The sequence below is a fragment of the Hippopotamus amphibius genome, chromosome 4 (assembly GCF_030028045.1).
Source record: "Hippopotamus amphibius kiboko isolate mHipAmp2 chromosome 4, mHipAmp2.hap2, whole genome shotgun sequence".
Classification (NCBI taxonomy): Eukaryota; Metazoa; Chordata; class Mammalia; order Artiodactyla; family Hippopotamidae; genus Hippopotamus; species Hippopotamus amphibius.
The window spans coordinates 97,004,517-97,011,437 of record NC_080189.1 but is presented as its reverse complement, the minus strand read 5'-3'; the positions used below and the strand labels follow the sequence as shown (position 1 = coordinate 97,011,437).

At 36.3% G+C, this 6,921-nt stretch overlaps 1 pseudogene; it reads left to right on the top strand.

The window, feature by feature from the left end:
- Window positions 1–2,078: 2,078 nt before the first annotated feature.
- Window positions 2,079–3,107, top strand: LOC130851519 (annexin A1-like; annotated as a pseudogene).
- Window positions 3,108–6,921: the final 3,814 nt, after the last annotated feature.

The following is a 6,921-nucleotide window of genomic DNA, read 5'->3' as shown; positions in this document are numbered from 1 at the left end:
AATTAGATTTTAATTAGTTTTATCAAAGCTTAATTAGCTGAGCATGTAGAACCTCCACCTAATGGAATGAGAAAGTGGACAATCTTTTTTTCAGAAAGGAACCATAAAGATGGATCAAACTGTCAAAAACAAGTATTTCAGCATTCTGGAAATTGACCAAAGACATACAGAGAAGCATTTATTCTTGAAAATTGCTAAAGTTTGTGTAGAAACTGGGTGATTCTATAGCAGTCTTCAATGAGGACTCTTCCTATACCTCACCCCAGCTCTCTCTGTCTGTGTGGTTCAACAACACAGTGTGTGTGTGTGTGTGTGTGTGTGTGTGTGTATGAGAGAGAGAGAGAGAGGAGAGAGAGAGAGAGAGAGATGAAACTACTTGGCAGAAATTAAAACAGTAGAGGGAAGACTTGAAAATGGCCTGGCATTTGCATGCACCCTACAGGACACACACAGATCTGTCTTGAGTGTGAGCCCTGACTTGAGGGATTTGAACACAGTCTCTTGTCAACTTTTGGCTGAACACTGGCTGTGCTGACACAGGGATAACCCCAGGAAACCAAGCTTAAAAATAAGCATCAGAAAATAAACTGAGAAAGAGAATCACACAGAGGTTCATTATAGTAAGGCTAATAAAATTCAAGGAAAAAAAGCAAATCCTGGAAGCAGCAAGAAAAAGAAAACAACTTATGTGCAAAGGAACAAAAATATAATTAGTGATTGACTTTCTATCAGAAAAAAATGGAGGTCCAAAAAATGTAAAGCTAAAGTTGGGACTTTCCTGTTGGTCCAGTGGTTAAGACTCTGTGCTTCCACTGCAGGGGGCGAGGGTTCAATCCCTGGTCAGGGAACTAAAATCCTGCATGCCATGTGGCATGGCCAAAAAACAAAAAAACAAAAAGTAGAATAACATAATACCTAGAAAAAGAAATTGGGAGAATTTGTTACTATCAAACTTGTCTTACAAGAAACATTAAAGGATGTTCTTCAGGCTGAAAGAAATTGATACCAGGAAATAACTTGAATTTCTGAGTAGGTGTGAAGAACATCAGATATAGGGTGAGTATAAAAGAATCTATAGATATACCTCTCATTTGTTTCATTAACTTCTGATAAACTTGTATGGAGCAATAAGTGTAATAGTCTATAGTGGAGTATATAACATACGTAGATGTAACATATATGACAACAAAGCACAAAGGAGAGCGAAAGAAAATAAATTGAAATGTCATTTCTATACATTACTGGAATTGTCAGTATTATTCTTAGAGTATGATATGTTAAAATCTATTTTTAATTCCTCAGAAACAAGGAAGATAATAAATGGAAAAAGATTTTTAAAAAATTGGCAGAAGAAATAAAATAGACAAAAATGTTTTTTTGACATCAAATAGGACATTAAAAAAGGAAGAGGTGAGCAAAAACTTCATGAATAAAATAGAAAGCAAAGAGAAAATAGATGACCTGAATTCCAGCCACGACAGTGATGACACTGAGAGTGAATGGACTAAATACTCCATTAAAAGGAGAAAAAAAAAACCAGAACAGATTTAATACTAAAAAAAAAAGCTAGCCTCAGTTATATGCTGTCTAGAAGAAACACTACTTAAATACAGAGACAAAGAAAGTTGACTATAAAAGAAGGAAAAAATAGATCATGTAAAGAATATCCGTAAGAGAGATGGAGTGGTTATATTAATGTCAAGAAAAACCTATAATGTTTGGAAATTAAACACACTCTTGCACAACCCATGAATAAAAAAGGAAATCACAAAATAAGTTTAAAATATATATTTTAGTCTGTGTGAGAATGAAAATACAACATTTCAGAATTATTAGATGCAGCTACAGCAGTGCTTAGAGAGAAATTCATAGCTGTATTCTCCTCTATCAATAAAGATGAAAGGTCTCAAATGAATAAACTAAGCTTCCACTGAAGGAAAATAGGAAAAAAAAAAAAAGATAAACTAATTCCAAAGCAACCAGGGAAAAATAAAGATTAGTGCAGACAGCATGAACCGTTCTGAGAAGAATCTCTCTTTAGGTCTTTGGACCGAGGTGAAAAAAAAGATCCTTCAAAAATGGAAACGGTATCTGAATTCCTCAAGCAGGCCTGGTTTACTGATAAGGAAGAGAAGGAATACATTAAAACTGTGAAAGCAGCCAAAGGCGGTCCTGGGTCAGCAGGGAGCCCCTATCCTACCTTCAATCCATCCTCGGATGTTGAGGCCTTGCAGAAAGCATTCACAGTTAAAGGTGTGGATGAAGCAACCATCACTGAAATTCTAACTAAAAGAAACAATGCACAACGTCAGCAGATCAAAGCAGCCTATCTCCAGGAAAAAGGAAAGTCCCTAGATGCAGCTCTGAAGAAAGCCCTCACAGGTCACCTTGAGGAAGTTGCTTTTGCTCTATTGAAAACTCCAGCCCAGTTTGACGCTGATGAGCTCCATGCTGCCATGAATGGCCTTGGAAGTGATCAAGACACTCTGAATGAAATTATGGCATCAGGAACTAACAGAGAAATCAGAGAAATTAACAGAGTCTATAGAGAGGAACTGAGGAGAGATCTGGCAGAAGACATCGCCTCAGACATCTGGAGATTATGAGAAGGCTTTGCTTTCTCTTCCTAAGGGTGACAGACCTGAGGAGCTTGCCATAAATGACGACTTGGCTGATACGGATGCCAAGGCCTTATATGACGCAGGAGAAAGAAGAAGAAAAGGGACAGATGTGAATGTGTTCACTACCATTCTGACCACCAGAAGCTATCCCCATCTTCGCAGAGTGTTTCAGAAGTATTCCAAGTACAGTAAGCATAACAGGAACAAAGTTCTGGACCTGGAATTGAAAGGTGACATCGAGAAATGCCTCACAGTTATTGTGACATGTGCTACAAGCAAACCAATGTTCTTTGCTGAGAAACTTCATCAGGCCATGAAGGGTATTGGAACTTGTTATAAGATACTGATCAGGATTATGGTTTCCCGTTCTGAAATTGACATGAACGACATCAAAGCACGTTATCAGAAGTTGTATGGCATTTCTCTCTGCCAGGCTATTCTGGATCAAACTAGGGAGATTATGAAAAAGTCCTCATGGCCCTCTGAGGAGAAGACTAAACATTCCACTGACGATCTCAAGCTTTTTGGTCAGAAGACTTTTTAATTACATCTCTTCATTCCATATCATAGATTTGAATAGGAAAGTTTCTTCAGCAGGAGTATAGTCTACTAACTCTTTCCTGGAAAAATTGTTTATAAATCATTTTTTGTATTACAACTTTATATAATAGAGATGTTTTTAAAAAATATATTTACCCCAAACTATAAAACCCCATAAAGAGTTTGTTCTAGTAACATCGCCTGAAAGAAATGTTTATGTTGCAGATGATAAAATGATTTTACAGGACAAAAAAAAAAACAAAAAACAACATTAGAGCAGAGTTCAGTGAAACAGAAAATAGAAAACAACTGAAAAAGATCAATATGCAAAAGGTGGTTTTTTGAAGAAATCAAGAAAATTGTCAAACATTTAGCATACTGACATTTGAATGATTAAAATCAGAAATGAAAGATGGGAAACCACTGTGAGCTCTATAGAAATAAAAAAGATTATAATGACATATTATGAGCAACATTCTGACAAGAAGTTAGATGAAATGGACAAATTGCTGAAAAATACAAAATCTAAGATTGACTAAAGAAGAAATGAAAAATTTGAATTTCCTAGAGAGTAAGACATTGAATTAGTTATTTAAAATTTTCCCACAAAGAAAAGTCCAAACCAGATGTTTTTACTAGAGAATGCTATGAAATATTTAAAGAAATAATACCGGTACTTCAAAAAACTCTTTCAGAAAGCAGAAAACAAATGAAAATTCCCCCAACTTATTCTATGAGGGTAATATTACCATTATATCAAAGAGAGATAAAGATATTGCAATAAAGAAAACTACAGATAGCCCTCAAGAAAAGAGAACTAAAATTCTTGATAAAATATTAGCCAATAGAATCCAGCAACATATAAAAAGGACTATAAATCATGGCCAACCGTAATGTCTACCAGGAACGCAAGGTTGCATCAGCATCAGAAATAAAATAAATGACAAAATGACATGATGCTTCCAATAAACTCATAAAAGGCATTTGAAAATATTCTCTATCTTTTCATGATAAAAATATTTAACAAACTAGAAATAGAAGGGAAAATTTTCAACCTGATTATGGTCATTTTTAAGGCCTGCAGCTTACTTATATCATAATAAATAGTGACATATTTTCCCACTATCTTTGGGATCAAGGAAAGAATGTCAACTCTTGACATTTCTATTCAACATTGTTTTGGTGGTTCTAGTGAATGCAAGAAAGGACGAAAGACAAAAAGTGAGATAGAGGCAAAAATTTAGACAGAGACAGATGAGAGAGAGAGAAAGAGAAGGTATTTTATAAGTAGAAAATCCTAAGGGATCCACAAAAATATTGCTGGAACTAATAAACTAGAAAGGTCACAGAACACTAGATATATACATTAAAATTAAATATATTTCCATATAGTAGTAAACAATCCAAAATCAATACCAACAAAATAATTTTATTCATAATATAAAAATTAATAAAACACCTAAGAAAAATTATAAAAACACACACAATATTTGTACATTGAAACCTACAAAACATTGCTGAGAGGACATCAAGAAAGTACAAATAATAGATCTGCCATGGCCATTGATTGGAAGATTCAATATTGTTAAGACAGTAATTATCCCAAAGTTGATCTACTTATTCAACATAATTGCTGTTAATATTCCATCAAGAATTTTTATACACATTGGTTAGCTAATCCTAAAATATATATGTAGAAGTGCAAATGACCTAGAATAGTCAAAATGATTTTTAAAAGGAAGAACAAATTAGATTATTTCAACGACCAGATTTCAAAAGTTAACCACAAAGCTTCAGTAATAAAAACACCATATGGATAGAAAAAAATTAAGAGTTGAAAATAAATCCTTACATTTATTGTCAATTGACTTATGACAAGGTGCTAAGAAAAATCCAATTGAAGAAAGGACAGTGTTTTCAATAAATAGTTCTGAGACCATTTTTATATCCAACTGCAATAAAATGAACTGAACACGAACCCCACACCATACACAAAATTAACTTAAAATGGATCATTGACCTAAATGTAAGAGCTAAAATACTAAAACTGTTGGAAGGAGACAAGGGATAAGAACTTCATGGTCTTCAGATGGGTAAAGATTCCTTAGATACAATACCAAAAGTATAAACCTTAAAAGAAGGGAAGAAAAAGATAAATTGGATCTCATTTAAACTAAAATTTTTACACTTTAAAAAGTACCCTTAGGTAAACGAAAACACAAACTACAGACTGGGAAAATATATTTGCAAGTGATGTGCGGAGAACAGACATTAGATAATCCTCCTAGTTTCCTCTGGGTGTCTAAGTCTTTGTTTAACTCCTTTGCATTCAGCGTAGGCAGGCGCTTTCATAAGCTTGCAACTTAAAAGTTAGGATAGCAGTGAGGAGCTACCACTCCCACCGTTAATTATATTGTATAACAGCGTCTTAGCAGATGAGCAATCTGCTCCTTACTGGCTTGATGAATGAAGCAGCCGTGATGAGGAAGTTCATGTATTAAGCAACTGAGCAGCCAATAGCCAGCAGCCAGGACCAACACTCATACATCAACAAGGAGATGAATTCCGCCAACAACTTGAATGAACTTGGAAGCAGATCATTCCCCATTTGAGCCTCCAGAGGAAACTACTCTCCTGTCAAAATCTTGATTGCCTTGTTTCAAGACCTGAGCAGAGAACTCAGCTAAGCTGTGCCCAGACGTCTGACCCATGGAAGCTGTGAGATTATAAATGTGTGTGCTGTTTTGGCCACTAAATTTGTGGTAATTTATTATGGAGAAATATAAATCAAATGAATCATATATCTTCTAAGATATATAAAAATGGATATAGAATATATAAATAACTTCTAAATTCAATATTAAAAAGTCAAGTGCTCCAATTAAAAATGAGCAAAATAATTCAATAGACATTTCTATAAAGAAGATATATAAATGGCTAATAGACACATGAAAAGGTCCTCAACACCATTATTCTTTTGGGAGATACAAATTAAAAGCATAATGCCATAACACTATCTACCCACTAGAAGTGACATAGCCAAAAGGATAGACAACGCTTGTGGGAAGACATTCAGGAGTCTTTCTGAAACCTTGAAAATGTTAAAGTATGTGGGCCGAGTGATGGGATTCAGAATGTCCTGCTTGAGCAGTGGAGAAGCTGAGGGTGCAGGGCGTGGAGACTATGGGGGCATAGGCAGAGGGTTGGCCCTCTCTGGGGGCGCAGCGCCTTTCTCACTTGCACATCTCATATCACCCTGGTTGGCCCTGGAGGATGGCTGGTTAGCCAAAGACGGTAAGATTCCTCAGGGGAGGAACAACCTAAGACAGGCACAGCCGCAGAGGGGCCAACAGGGTTGGGGCACAGACCCCTAATATCTGAGAGAGGTCTCCTGCCCCCAGGGCTGTTTTGCTCTCTACGCCCAGCTCAGATCCACACCTGCTCAACTCGGACCCAGGAGGCAAAGATCATTGCCCCAGTCATGTGAGGCCTTTGATTGTTTATGGGATTAACCTGGGAGTGTTAGCCAAGAACTCAATACAAGCCACGTGGGATGAATCAGCAAGGCTCTTGATCCTAGAGGTCTTGAGTCTCCCCGTCCCATCTTTCTCTTCAGTCTGTGTCTGTGTTTTCTTCAAGCTTGCGGCACCCGTCACTCACCTCGAGTCGCCAAGCTGGTCTCGGCAAATGCTAAGTGTTGGCCATCAAATGGAGAAACTAAAATCTTCACATAATGTTGCTGAGAATGTAAATTGTAAAT